Below are 15,485 nucleotides of genomic sequence, written 5' to 3'. Positions count from 1 at the left end.
GAAGAACTTTCTCCTCACCTCCAGTCTAAATTTCCCCTGGCACAGCTTGAGATTCTGTCCCCTTGTTCTGGTGCTGGTTGCCTGGGAGAAGAGACCAACCCCTTCCTGGCTACAACCTCCCTTCAGGTAGTTGTAGAGGACAATGAGGTCATCCCTGAGCCTCCTCTTCTCCAGGCTAAACAACCCCAGCTCCCTCAGCCTCTCCTCACAGGGCTGTGCTCAAGGCCTCTCCCCAGCCCTGTTGCCCTTCTCTGGACACCTTCAAGTGTTTCGATGTCCTTCTTAAACTGAGGAGCCCAGAACTGGACACAGGACTCAAGGTGTGGCCTAACCAATGCAGAGTACAGGGGCAGAATGACCTCCCTGCTCCTGCTGGCCACATTATTCCTAATTCCTAATTAGAACTGTTGGAGAAGACCTCTAAGATCACCCAGGGCAACCATCAACCCAACACCACCATGGCCATTGAACCACATCCCAAAGTGCCATGCCTAGATGGTTTTTGAACACCTCCATGGATGGTGACACCACCACCTCCTCCCTGGGCAGCCTGACCTTCGTTGTATTGCTGAGTAGCAAAGGATTGTGATAGACAAATGATAAAAATCAGCTTTCTGGGTCGTTTTTATCTGGCAGTGAACAGAAAGATCATAGAGTGGCTTAGGTTGGAAGGCTCACAGGATGTTAGGGGTTGAAAGAGACCATTAAAGATCATCAAGTCCAACCCCCCTGCCAGAGCAGGGCCATAGAATCCAGCACAGGGCACACAGGGATGCATCCAGATGGGGCTTGAAAGTCTCCAGAGAAGGAGACTCCACAACCTCTCTGGGCAGCCTGCTCCAGAGCTCCAGTGAAGAAGTTCCTCCTCACGTTGAAGTGGAACCTCCTGTGCTGCAGCTTACATCCATTGCCCCTTGTCCTATCCCAGGGTGCAGCTGAGCAGAGCCTGTCCCCTGCCTCCTGACCCTTATCCCTCAGATATTTATAAACATTGATTACATCCCCTCTCAGTCCTCTCCTTTCCAGACTGAACAGCCCCAGGGCCCTCAGCCTCTCCTCACAGGGCAGTGCTGCAGTGCCTTCAGCATCCTGCTGTTGTCTGCTGGCATCCAGGGACAAAATTCACTCTTGGAGAACTTTTGTTGTTGTTGTTGTTGTTGTTCAAATTTGCTATTTTGATCTGCAAAGCACAGATTTTCCCACCAAGCAAGATGATGATTATGGAAAGGTTTCATTGCCACAGCCACCGTGGTGCTTGGTTTTATGAAGCACTGATGGCTTTGTTCTTTTTGCACGGAGGCAAAGCCAACCAGGGACTGCAGCTGTGCATCATGGAAGATGTATGGAAAATAAAGTGATTTTAAAATCCCCTCCTTTCACCACCACCTCTCCTTTCCCACCATACCTGCCCCTTTTCCACCCCACCCACCCTATTTTCCCCCGTTTGCCCTCAAACCCACAGCACCTGGGCTCTATTGGAGTCTCCTCCCACCCCAGGTGTGGCTATTTTGCCCTCCCCCACCCACTCCCCTATTTAATTCCCTCCAGGAAAGGCAGCAGCCCCAAGCTGAGCCCTTCTGGGCTGGAGGATCCTCCTCTGATCTCAGGTGAGTGCCCCTGGTGCACACTGGGTGATGGTGGTGGTGACTACAAAGGCCGGGGGGCCTAGTGGCCCCCCGGCTAGCTAGGGAGACTACTCCAACATTGATGCCTTCCGACATTAATGCCTTCTCCACTATCATCCACGGGTGCTGGTTGGGGCTCCTGACTGGGGCTGAGCTTGGAGCAGAGAAGTCTGAAGGGCAACCTCATTCATGCTGATAAAGATGTATAGAGTGAGTGTGGGGATGACAGAGCCAGGCTCTGCTCAGGGATGTCCAAGGACAGGACAAGGGGCACTGGGTGCAAGCTGGAGCTGAGGAGGTTCCATGGGAACATAAGGGGAAACTTTTTCACTGTGAGGGTGACAGAGCCCTGGAGCAGGCTGCCCAGGGAGGTTATGGAGTCTCCTTCTCTGGAGATATTCCAAACCCACCTGGATGTGTTCCTGTGTGAGCTGCTCAAAGTGCTCCTGCTCTGGCAGGGTGGGGTGGACTCAATGATCTTCTGAGGTCCCTTCCATCCCCTAATGTTCAGTGATTCTGTGAGTGCCAGGGGGAGGTGACAGAGTGAGTGTCTGGACTTGCTGGAGTGGGTTCAGGGGAGGGCTACCAAGAGGGCAGGAGCAACTCCTCTGTGGGGACAGGCTGAGAGAGTTGGGGCTGTTCAACCTGGAGAAGGGAAGGCTGCAGGGAGACCTAATAGCTCTATTTCAGTATCTGAAGGGACCTATGGCAAGGCTGGGCAAGGATTGTTTAGAAGAGCTTGTAGTGATAGGATGAGGGGAAATGGTTTGGGACTGGAACAGGGGGGAGTCAGGCTGGACAGCAGGAGGAAGCTCTTGACAGTAAGAGTGGTGAAAGACCAGAACAGGCTGCTCAGGAACATGGTTAAAGCCCCATCCCTGCAGGCATTGAAGATCAGACTCAATGTGTCCCTGGGCAGCCTGCTCTGCTTGGAGATGTCCCTGCTGACTGCAGGGGGGTGGTGTTGGACAAGGTGACCTTTGAGGGTCCCTTCCAACCCAATGCAATCTGTGACAGTGGAGCTGGCTGGGGTGGCTGCCAGGCTGGGTTTTGCCCCTGAGCAGTGCAGCTCTATCAAACCCCAAGGGCTGCCTGGGAGTGAGCTGGGCCTGGCAAAGTTGTTTCTGAGGGGGGGAAACGCTCCTGAACAAATCACTTTAACTCCCTTGCTTTATTTTCTTCACAGCAGCCAAAACAACTCCTTGGATCTCTGTCTGATATAAATTCCATACAATACAATTAATCTAATATTTATAACACCACCTCCTGCATTGACTTTGTCAACTGGAAACATTTAGCTGTTGACAAAAGGATTCAAAAATTCTCTTTCATGAAGCAGGCTGCACAAATCCCAAACACTCTGCTCCTCATGCAATGCAGATTTTTGCCTTTGGAACAACCTGGATACGATGCACAGCCCCACAGGTCCTGGCCAGGGGTCCTGAGGAGCTGGTGGGGTTCAACCCCACCCAGAATTCAGCCTTGGAGGGGGTGGGTTTGGAAGGCAGGCAGGGCAGAGGATGATGCAGCAGTGGCCCCCCAGCACAACCAGCACTCTGATGGGTTTAACCTGAGCTGCTTTTCTCTGGGCCCTTCCCAGCCTGCTACAAAGCACCAGATGGTATCTGAGATCCAGCCCTAAATGTTAGCTTTGATAATCAGCTACATACCATTATTGTAATTAAGCCTCATTTGTGTGCAGGCCTCCCTTCTGCATCCTCTTTACTTCCTTTCCTTTATTTCCTTCCTTTCTTGCTTCATTTTCTCTCTCTCTTTATTGCTTCATTTTCTTCCCTTTGCTTGTTTTCTTGATTTGCTTCCTTTCTTCCCTACTTTCTTGCTTTATCTTTCTTCCTTTCTTCTTTCTTGCTTTCTCTTTGCCTGCCTTCTTGCTTCCTGCTTTCTTCCTGTCTTTCCACAGGTGACTCCACTCTTCCCAACTCCTTCAGACCTCCCCTTCCAACCTCACTTGGAGCAGCAATGATGTCATCTCCTAGGTGAGACCCTCAGCATCCCATGCACCCTGACTACCTCAGCTCCTGCAGCAGCTGCAGCCAGTGGGAACAAGGGTGCTGCTACGTGGGTGCCATGGCTCTTGGTTGTAGATCCCAGCAAGTCCTCCCTATGAAGAAAGCCAGAGGCATCCTACTGCTGGGGTCATTTGTGGCCAGTGCTGGTTTCCCCTAATTGGGTGGATTCTGGTAATTTGCCTGTGGGCACTGTTTGCCTTTCCCCACACTCACTCCTCCTCTGCACTAATTGGATAATTTCCCACAGAACTTGGCCAGCTCCCCCTGTTCCTGCTCCCCATGAGGTGTGTCCAGCAGCACCCACTCTGCTGGGGGTGTTCTCCAGGGCTGCTAAGAATGGAGGGTGGGTGATGTCCCCATGCCCAGCTGCCTCCCTCTGTGTTCCCTCACACAGTTGGTGCCATGCTGCTTTTTCCCTGAGCTGTGGATTTCATCTTGGAAAACTCAAGAAGACACTGGAAAGGCCACCAGTGATGTTGAGTTTGAAGGAAGCAGTGGAAGGACCTGCTATGTGATGTGTCACAGCCCATCTGTGCTTACCTCTCCCTCTGCTCTATTGAAGCCTTGAACTCCCAGAGCCAGACCCTTCCTGGCATCTTCTCTCCCTGTCACCCTGCCTGGAGGGTGGTCTCATGGCTCTGCTGCTAAAAACATGCCCTAGGATAGCAAAGCCTCCACTTGTCAGCTGGTTTGGGCTTTGAACTCGGACTTCTAAGGGGACAAAGCTCCTGCAAGAGCCAGACAGCTCCCTTGAGCCCCCTCCATGCCAGCAACAGTGGAGAGGACCTGGGGTCTACTTCTTTCACTCCATGACAAGATGCTGAGAAGCAACACAGTCCCTGTGCAAGCCCTCGCCTGGGGTCGGCTCTTTTGCTTGCGTTCCCAAAGAGCCTCCTTGAAGCCCCACGCAGAGGCTGCTCCTCCCCGGCAGCATCTCCTGGCTGCCACCTGGCCGAGCAGGGCTGCGGGGCCGGTGGGCTGGCCGGGGAAGGGGCGGCACAGCGGCGTAGCTCCGGGCACAGCCACCTCCTAAACCAGGCGTTTTAATTAACCGTAGGAATAAAGCCGTGGCCAGTCTGTAACCATGGCGACGTGGAGCCAATCCCGGCGGATCCCCAGCCAGCTGGAATATTTGCTGGATGGCAAAGCTGCAGACCAACGTTTAATGGTGCTCGGCTCTATTCGGGGAAACAATTACATGCTCCATTTTCAACGTACTCAGCTGAACAATAGATTAAATGAAGCAATTTAGGCAGAGGCTTCTCCGGCACTGCCCGGCCCGTGGGGCTGCTCCTCCGCCGGACCGCGCCGCTGCTTCTCTTGGAGAGCTGGAGCGAGGTGCTGCCCATGCCGACGGCTGCCCTGGCAGTAACAGAAGAGCTCCTGGCGCTGCTGCTGGCCCCTCCTGGGCTTCCTTGTGTGGCCTGGGCCAGCAAAGGGGTGGCCTGGCTGCGCTCTACTCTTCTCTCTGATCATGACTAGTGCTGGAGGGATGAAAGCACTACAAAAGCCACTGCTGCTGGCTGCTTCACTTGGCCACCGTCCAGCACAGACCTGGAATCACAGGATGTTTTGGTTGGAAAAGACCTTTGAGATCGTCAAGTCTAACCATTATCTAACTCTTAACAGGTCCGGTGCTAAACCATGTTCCTCAGCACCCTAGCTGTGGGTCTTTGAACGCTTCCAGGGGTGGCGATTCAACCATCTCCCTGGGGAGCCTGTTTCAGCGTTTCAGAACCTTCTCAGTGCAGAAGTTTTCTAGTGGAGTAGGAGGTCCCTGTGACCGTTTTGGGCTGTGCCTTTAAGAAAGGGACAGTTGCTGGAGCACTCTGGCTGAATGCTTTGAAAACATTCAGATATTCTAAAGGAATTTCAGTGGTAGATAGGTTAAAATGCAACTTTAAGTTTTAGTTCAGTTTGAGTCTCAGTCAGTTCTGCTCTGTCTGCCTTTTCAGCCGCTGTCTTTGAGCAACAGCTGTGGGACAGAGTTAACCTTGAGCTAACAGAGAAGAAAACTAATTCTTGCACATGCTTTGAGCTAACAGAATTTCCTCCTTAATAATTACCTTTTCTCTCTCTCTAACCCTTTTTTGGGGGGGGGAAGGGAGGTGGGGGGAGAGAGGGGGTACGGGGGGGTGACCCCTCCTTGCTGGAGGAGGGAGTTTTGTTCTGTATTACTCTTTGCTGTATATTTCTGTATATATTGTAAATACTGTATGTATTGTGTATATGTTCACTGCATTTCATCCTGCTTGTAAATACAGCTCTTAATCCATTTTGCTTCTCTGACTTTGTGGGGGGGGGGGGGGAAAGAACTGAACTTTCACCACCACAGCCTCCCTCGTTGATCTCCTCCTAGCTCACTTTGCCTCAGCCCCTGCAGGCTGCTGTCTCCCTGTGCTGGTGGGACTGTTGGTCTCCTGCTCCCTCTCCCTGACACAGGCCTCTCAGATTCTCACCTCCCTGTCTCAGAGCTCACCCTCCCTCAGCCCCATGACCTCCTTTCCCGTTCAGGAAGAGCCTGTTCCCACACTGGTGTGTCATCCCCATGGCACAGGAACCACCTCATGGAGGGGAGCTGTGCCATTGACACGGATGCCTCTTAGGGCTCGCTGGGCTCGATGCCTTTTAAGGCAAGCTGGGGTGTGTAATTAATTGCTGCCTTCATTTCATTAGTATAAAAAAAATGCAGGTCTCTGAGATGACCTCAGTGCCTTCAGTTTGGATCTGATTATTGTTATTATTTCAGCTATTCAAAGAACGTGAGGAGTGAGGGAGGTTAGTGACTCCCTGCCTGCCACCACGCCTTGCTCAGGCTCATTTTCCCTTCTCCCTGACCTCAGCATGTCCACCACCATGACCATCCACCCTGACCTCCTCCATTCTATCCTCCTTTTTTCTTTCTGCCAGCAATTGGTTTGCTCCCTTGGTGGTTCACTTTATCGAGCCCAATCTGAATCCTCTCAGCAGCCTTTCTGCTCTGTGGTGTGCTGCAAGGTCCATTATCCACTCCCCCTCCCTTCCTCAGTTTCCATCCCAGCCATTTCACCTCAGCTTTTACAGCCATGGGTAGGGCTAACAGTTTAATGGACAAGCCTGCTCTTGCACAACTGCTCCCTGAAAATGGCTCCTGGCTTCACAATGAGGGTTTGCCCAGGGGCTTGGAGAGCAGAGGGGCTTGCTTTTATTCCTCTGGGTGCCTATCTCCACACCTTTGGAAGCTGCCTGCCCATGGGGAGTGCACAGAAGTGATTGCTCTCAAAGTGCCCTCAAGTTGGGCTCATGAAATCGCTGGCTGCTCTTGAAAATGGAGGCTGTTACTCTCCTGCCAGTGACTCAGCTGACACTAAGCATTAATGGAAGAGTGTTATTAGGTAGAGTTGCTCAAACCAGGGTTACTCAACTGGTTATTTATCCCCATGAGAAGAGCTCTTCCTCCCAACTCACCCTTTTCTGCCTCTTTTGTCAAAGCAGACTCAAGGGCTTGTCTCAGGTCTCAGCATGTAGCGTCTTGAAGAGAAAGATTTGTCTCTAGGGCAGGAGGAAGCCATCCAAAAGCCACCTTCTCCTCTTCCTCCTCTGACTCTACCCTTTCTCCACCCAACTGTGGACCTCTGGCACCACCACACTCTTGCAGCTTGGAAAAGTTGTAGGGAAGAAAGCAGGAAAGAATATTTCCTGAAGTCCTGCAAGCTGCTCCCTGGTCTGTGCCCTAGGTGGGGATGGTGGCAGTGGAGAGAATGGAGGAGCTGCCCAAGGAGGAGGGTGGTGGTGGTGGTACAATCACATACACACAGAGCCTGTGGGGTGAACCACTAAGTGCAACCACACCAAAGGGGAGTTCTCGTTTCCACCCTGCAAAGGGAAGAAGCCAGGCTGTGCTGCTTGAGACCAAACTGTTGCTCAGTGTTTTGCAGGAGGCATCATCAGCTCTTTAAAGAGGCCAAACCCAGAGGGACTTCACAGAAGAATCCTCACAGGGGGCTCTGCTGGAAAGAATTAGTTGCTATATTTGCCCAATGTACACATTTGTCTCGAAGTCTCCTGTATTTTTTAAGCATGACATCAAGGTCTTTGCCTTTGTTTGGCTTCTCCTTAACTACCAGGGTTTATTTTTTATCATTCTTTGAAACCATTCCTCTCCTCAAAAAAAACCAAAAACCAACCACCCAACAACCCCCCCCAAAAAAAAACACAAACCCAAAAAATAAAGAGGGGAGAATATTTATTCAGGGCATAAAAATCCCCTCATGCCTTTGGCAGAGAAGTGGTGGGCTCATTTGTCTGGCCTGCCATAAATACTCCTGCTGCCACGTTGCTCCCACCACAAACTCAACCATTGTTTAATTTCCAGCTCCAGGTTTTTAAGCCCTAAATGTTCTGAGCCGAGTTAATGTCCTATTAATTTTTCAAGCCAACAAGGGCAAACCAGCTCATGACATCAATATTTTACCTACCCTTTATAAATAATGTGGCTGCTCACAAGGATAAAAAAAAACCAACCCAACAAGCCCAAACCCAAAGCCCAAACCGACTCAGTTGGGTCACGAAAGCTGCAGAGGGTTCGTGCTCGCAGCGAGTTGTGCGTGGTCTGGCAGGAGGCAGGGATCTGATGTGGTCTTGGACCTGCTGGAAGGATTTCAGATCTGGAGGAGTTCTGTGCTCATTTCCCCTCAATCTCCCTGTTTCCTGCAGCTCAGCCTCAGGAAAACGGCGCTGCAGCTGCTCCTGACTAGAAGGGAAATCTCTTCTTGACTTGCTCCCATCCATCTCCTGCCTGGTCGGGGCCTGGATGCTTTTGGCTCTGCTGGGATGGGCGTGCTGCTGGCCACAAGAGATACTGAGGCCGCCACATCTTGATTCTGCTGGGGTCACTCCCCCAGCCCTGACCTAGGAAGTGGACCAATTCTTCTCCTGTTGGTGTTGGATGGTTTTGGTTTTGGTTGGATCTCACGCTGAGCTCACCCCAGGAGCTTCCAGTGCAACCAGTGGTGGGCTGCAAGGCTGCAGACGGGCTGGCAGCTCCCAGTCCTGGAGCTGTTTGGAGAGCAGCGTTTCCATCAGGGAAAATTCCAGGTGAGCAGAGCTTGCCCCCGTCCCTGGTGGGAGCCTGAAGGTCTGGAGCCAGGAGGGTGCACGAGAAGGGAAGAGAAACTTTGTGAATTTCACTTTCAAACAAGTGGAGCCAGCACTAAACAAACAGGTCACCCTTTGTGAGGGGCTAATCCTTGCATTGAGATGTTAACATTAGGAGTTCTAACAAGGCTTTGGCTGTTTTCTCTTCAGAGCAGGAGCAGTAATTCCGTAAGTACATCTTGGGAAGGTTTCCAGAGGGTTGGGAAGTGACAGTAATAAAAGCAGACAGGTTCCTCTGAGGGTAAGCATGGGGGATGATGGCCATAAGCCCATCAGACCTGGCTGTGGAGCCCTCCTGGGTGTTGCTGATGGGCTGCTGCTTTGGCCACAGGAGCAGAGCAAAGGAGAGCTGGTGGGGAAATAAGGATAATAACAGAAAAGTGGGTGGGATGGGAAGGGAAGGCTGGGAAGGGGTGCAGTGTGATGGGATGGGATAGAATAGGATGAGATGAGGTGGGAAGGATGAGATAGAAGGGATGGGAAGGGATGCAGTGTGATGGGATGGGATAGAATAGGATGAGATGAGGTGGGAAGGATGAGATAGAAGGGATGGGAAGGGTTGCAGTGTGATGGGATAGGACAGGATGAGATGAGAAGATATGGAATGGGATAGGATGAGGTGAAATGGATTGGGATGGGATGGGAAGACTCTTCTACACCAGTCTGAGTTCTGAGTGGCCTGTGGTTATGGTGGGAGATGTGGCATGCATGGTAGTAGCAGGAGAACCATGGAGGTAACTGGGCAGAGCCTTTGGAGTTTGGCTAACTGGATCAAAGGAGCCAAACCTATGTCCTCAGCCCTCTGACTGCTTTCTTTGAGCTTGAGGCTGATCTGATAGTTTGTTCCCTTATGAGAGTACCCCAGGGGGGCAGAGCCATTTCCTCCTCAGACTGGGTGATTTTATAGCTGTTTGCATGTTTCCCAGCTTGCTTCAGCTGGGAGGCAGCCTGGAAGAGATCCCCATCTTTCTGGGAACACATGGGAAAAGCAAACACAAGGAAACCTCCTCTCTCTCCCATCCCCTTGACCTATGGGGCTGCTCCTGCCTCTGCCACCGTGCTAATGGACAGGCTGGCTTTGCCCAGTGATGCCATGAGCCTTGCATGGGTGGCTGAGGGCTCAGCTGTGCTGCAAGGTGCTGAGGGAATCACAGCATCCAGGTATCCTGCAATCCCATCCCCCTGCATGCTCCTCCTGCCTGCCAGGGTCCATGTAGCTACCTGCAAGCTCACCTGGCTTCCTTCCCCATCCCTCCACCTGTAGGCATTTTGATGGATGCTCTGGTCCCCAGGCTTCCCAGTGCAATGCCTTTGCCACTGTTGGTTCACACAGATGATGGGCTTCTGCAGCCTGAAATAGAGGAAAGTGCAGTAGCCAGCCTGGTAGCCCAGGGAGCCTCTCAGGGGGTGAGCAGGGAAGCATGCCCAGAGCCCTATGCCCACCACCTAGCCTGTGCCTGGCGTGGAGGAGCCCCACGGGCTTTGCCAGTCTGGAAGAGGAGCTAGTTGGGGCTGAGTGAGTTAGCAACAGCCTCCTCTCCAGACTTGAGGGTGAGCAGAGACTACAGGAGCTGCTGTGTCGCTCCTGGGAGAGCCTGTGGTGGAAACAGCACCACGAGGAAGATGTCATCCGATGACGGGAAGCGCTGGGAAGCTCCACTGAGTGTGGTCGAGGAGGGACAGTATCCAGGCATCCAGGGATGTAAACACCAAACACACAGAGGGTTGCCAGAGGAGCTGGGCTCGGGGCCAGCTTTCCGGTGGCACAGGGATTTGGGGTCTAGCAAAGCATCCCGAGGGGATGAGGCAGGCTTGGAGGGGACTGGGAAGTGTTGCTTTGGGTCCCTCAGTCTCCACTGCCTCACTGGGGAGGTCTCCACCGGCCCCTCCAACACGAGTGGTGAATGCTGGGGGAGAAGATCCCCGGGCAGCTTCCTGCCAATGTGCTGACAGCGCTCCGGGCTCCCTCTGAAACGTGGCAGCAGCTCCATCCAGAGCAGCTGGGGCAGGAGGGACAGTTCTGCTTCCTGACAATAGCCGGCTCCGGGCCAGCTCGAGTGCCCCTGGGCGTTCTTCCACCCTGCGTCCCCGAGACGTGCTGGGGTGGTGAGACACCGATCCAAGCCTGGAGGTTTCCTCTCCACCTCCCTCCTCTCATCCCCGTGGCTTGTCTTGTCTGCATCCGATGCTCCAGTGAGAGTATTAATAGAGTTGCAACATCTGACGTCTCAAAGGATTCCCTGTTGGGAAAGGAGCTGCTCCAGGGGCTGGCAATGAGGCCAGGGCATCCCTTCCAAAGGGCTCCACGCTCTCAGAGCCGCTCCCAGCGCAGGGCCTGGGCTTTATGGGGCTCCTGAATCCAAACCTGAATTATAGATCCCCCTCCACCGCACCCGTATATTTAAGCATTTAATGGGGTTTTAGGCAGGCTGTTTTTACAACTTTAATGCACTTAGCACTAATTTGGGGGAAGTTTAATGCAAAACACATAAATGTTGGATGGGAGAGGGCCGAGGTGTTTTACAGCCTCTGGGAATTGCCCCAAGTACGTGGGGCTCGTTTCGACTTCTGATATCACTCAGCACAAAATTACCTTTGCCTGGCCGGGTGCCAGGGAGCCGCGGGCTGCGGCTGGCAGCCCTGATGTATTGCAGTGTCACTCTCAGGGTGGCGACCGTGGCCATATATAAAGCCCAGGCCCAGGCAAGGGGGCTCAAAGCCTCCTTAATGCCTTCCCTAATCTGGCAGGATCAGGTTTGCCCGGCGCGCTCGGAGCCGCTCCGCCTCACATCCTCTGGTTTGTGTGGTCGCCTCATTACGTGTTGTGGGGAAAGTGGAGAAGGCTTTGGTGCAAAGAAAACACCCCAGAGCAGCCAGGGGCTGGGAGAGGGGGGAAAAACCCACTGAGAAAGTCAAGCAGGACGTGATGGACCAGGGAGCAGCTGAGCCAGCGTCGTGTCTCTGCCCGTCCCCTCACACCTCGTCCATCTCCACAAGTCCATTCTGCACCTCGTGGTTTGAAGGGTGGGAATGGCTCTTTGCTCTCAGCTGTCCTCCACACCGTGGTGCTTCTCCCATGGCATGAGGCATTGCTTCACTATCAAAGCCAAAATGAGGCTAATGTTAAGACAAACTGGTTGGGTTCTGGTCACAGCGTGCCTGGAGCCAACAGGGAGACTGAGAGGCACCAACCGACCAAGCTGAAGGGCATCCAAAAGCCTGAGGGGTGGGAGAATGGACCCATTGCTGACCATGTCCCCAGGAGGAGTTTTGAAGGAGTGATTGAAGGATTTGACTGTGGGTTTGAGCTCAGCCTCGCTCACTGGTCTCTAAACTATGCTCCATTTACATCATCGCAACTCCAATGCCCTGGGAAGCTGCAAGGTAGAGCTGGTGGGAAAAGAGATGGCCTGGAAACGCCACCTCTGATGGATGGCCAAGCATGGATGCCAAGGTGAGCCTGACCCCTGTCAGCCAGACCATGTCCTGAGAACACAGGCTTCCCCTGCATGAGGCTGGCACACTGTAGGCAGCACTTGCAGGAGCAGCCTCGTTGATGCTCCTTTGCAATGGGGAAGGAGGTGACCTTCAGCACATCCTCCATGTAGGAGGGACCACCAGCACCTGCTTGCCCACCACACAGCTCCTGGGTTCTGGAGAGCAGTGAAAACAGCCTGCATGGCTTGCCCTGGGTACAAACAATTAGCAGGGTAAGTACCACTTAAAAGCAAGTGAGAAATTATACCTCAAACATTGGTTTCTCAGTGCTTTAATTGAACACAGCAGCTGCTTGTCCCCTGGATGAGCAGGCTTTCCCTTCTCCAGCTAATCCTGAGGAAGCTGTTATGGCTCTAGGAAGTTTTGTGTGCTCTTCCCTTCCCAAGGAGTCATTATGAGTCAGAAAAAAAAATCTCATCTTTTTCCAACCTCAGCCTTCAGGTAACCACCTTGAACAGTGTCTGCCAAGCAGGCACCAAGCCTTAACTAATCAGGTTGTGTCCATCAGATCTGTAGTGCTACTTTCAGGACTCAGGAGATGAGCTAAGAACCAGAGATATTCGATGCCTTGTCCAGGGCTAGCAGCAAAGCCAGTCAGTTGGGCCACCAATTCACTCCAGGGAGGCATGGAATCTCTCTCTGCAAGGGGAGACAGCTCCAGCAATGAGGAACCCTCAGCTGTGAGGTGAGATGGAGCCTGAGGAGCAGTCAGGGTGTCTGAAACCCAGCAGCTGAGGTTGGGCCAGCCACAGAGGGACTGAGCTGGGAATATTCATCTGGGGATGCAGGAGGAGGCAAGAGGCCAAGAAATGATGGGGAAATAGGAAGGGAAAGGAGGATTTGAAGCAGCTGAGGAATGTCTATCTGCCTGGGATGGGCTGTGGCACAGGATGCAGTGTGGGCTGCAGTGCCTTATCTGGATAGAGCTGAACTGGTGTCAGTGTGGCTGCAGATGCCTCACTGCACCCTCCCACACATCTTCACTGCTGCTCTGGTGCAAGGGGTGGTCACACCTGGGTTCTCAGCAGGTCTGTGCCAGGGAAGGGAGATGGGATAGATGGGTTGGCATGGTGTGGCATGAGTTATGCAGCCAACAGCATCTCTCTGCCTTTGTGAGCTGCAACAGAAGGTGTCAGGTAGGTCCCTGGGTGTATGTGTGCTGCTCCTGATGTTGCAGTGAAGCCCTTCCACCTTCCCTTTTGTTCCAGGTTCAGCCTGCCCCTCGATGACAGCAGGGCCAAGGGGCATACCAGACCCACATCTCTGGCCCAGCAGCAGCGAGCTGCTGTCCCCACGCAGCCTGGTTAATCTGGTTATCCTACAACTAAACAGCTTATCTGTTCCTGGAGTGCAGCCAGGGCCTTCTGCTTCCTCAGCACACATCCCAGGGCAAGAGACAGGCCGTAGGCTGTGCAGTGACCCCAGCAGCACAACTTGTCTCAGCCATCCTGGCAGTGACTTTTGTCGTCCAGACACATCTCAGACGCTCGGCCAAGCGGGGCAGCTTCCACGCTCCCTGCCAAATTCCACCCAAGCAGCCAACCTCACCGGCCACGGTGGTCTGCTGCCCACCAGGACTGCTGTCTCAGCCTTCATCCTTGCTTCTCACCTCCTGAGGAAGTCCTGGCAGGTCCTGGCTTCTTTCCTGCAGGCAGAACTTGCTGCCTCTCCCAGGCACGTGGAGCTCTGGCAATGCCTTGTGCCTGCAACCTCAGACAAACTCTGCTGCTTCAGCCTCTGGTTATGCAGAGCAGTTTAGAGAAGATTTTAAGCTGTTGCACTGGAGCTACCTTCTCCCTGGGGAATTCCCTCTCAGCTCTGGTAATATTTCTTCCTTTAATTCTTTGCCTTTTCTTCCTTCATCTCTTTTAATTACTTAAACAGCACCCCGAAATGAAATGGCACCAAATGAATTCATGCTCCCAGGAGGGCCCCAAGAAGCCATGTGGCTGCAGGAAATTCAGAGGGAATTTAGACCACATCTCTGAGATCATCTGGGGCTTCATCAGGAGTGGCCACAAGTCTCAATGCTCCTCTTACGTTTCCTTCACCTCCTGAGTGTCTCATTTATGCTCCCCAGGTTGGGGTGGAAAGAAGGTGGATGAGCTGAGGATGCCTTCCCCTGGTCATCTGCAGCACAGACATGAGGAAGCCAGTCTGAGGGACACCTGGGAGCTGGGGGAAGGAGAACAACGTGGTGCCTTCTTCTCAGGATACACTCTGGGCACCAGGGCAGCAGCTTTGCTCCATGGCCTCATGTCCAGCTGTGTCCTGGGCTGCATCCCCAGCAGTGTGGGCAGCAGGAGGGGATTCGGTCCCTCTGCTCCACTCTGCTGAGACCTCACCTGCAGAGCTGGGTCCAGCTCTGGAGTCCTCAGCACAACAGAGGCATGGAGCTGTTGCAGGGCCTGAGTACACCACAGAAATTATCCAAGGGCTGGAACCCCTCTGCTGTGAGGCCAGGCTGAGAGCGTTGGGGTTGTTCAGCCTGGAGATGAGAAGGCTCCAGGGAGACCTCCTGGTGGCCTTTCAGTACTTAAAGGAGCCTGTAAGAAAGCTGGGGATGGACTTTTGAGCAGGGCTTGTTGTGAAAGGACAAGGGGTGATGGGTTTGAAGTAAAAGAGGGAGATTTAGACTGGATATAAGGGATAAATGTTTTATGCTGATGATGGTGAAACCCTGGCCCAGTTTCCCCAGACAGGTGGTAGATGTCCTTTCCCTGCAAACATTCCAGATCAGGCTGGGTGGACTCTGAGCAACCTGCTCTGGTTGAAGATGTCCCTGCTGACTGCTGGGGTGTTTAACTAGATGATCTTTAAAGGCCTCTTCCTGCCCATTCCATGATGCAGACCACATTCACATGAGGCCATGATTGCACTGCACCACCTCCCATGCCTGCCCTAGCACCCCTGAAGCAAACACATCTCTTCTCCAGCAGCTGGCAAAGGGTGTTGGTTAGAGGAGGAGCAGTTCACACCATGGCTTGCCCTACCTGCTCTGCTGCTGGCTGTGACTCACAGCTGCAGCAAGAGGCAGCAGGACCAGGCTGCAGGGCCGAGCCCAGGGGCTGGCCAGACCTGCTGCAGGGAGCAGAGGGCGAGCGGGCAGGCACACACATGCAAGCCTGGTGCCAGGGACGTGTCTGCAGACAAGAATTAAGCAGAAATAAAGTTCATGGCTGCCCACCCCCACACA

The sequence above is a fragment of the Melanerpes formicivorus genome, unplaced genomic scaffold, assembly GCF_026170545.1.
Source record: "Melanerpes formicivorus ecotype bairdi unplaced genomic scaffold, bMelFor1.0.p_v2 SCAF_37, whole genome shotgun sequence".
Taxonomy (NCBI): domain Eukaryota; kingdom Metazoa; phylum Chordata; class Aves; order Piciformes; family Picidae; genus Melanerpes; species Melanerpes formicivorus.
This window is presented reverse-complemented; position numbering follows the sequence as displayed.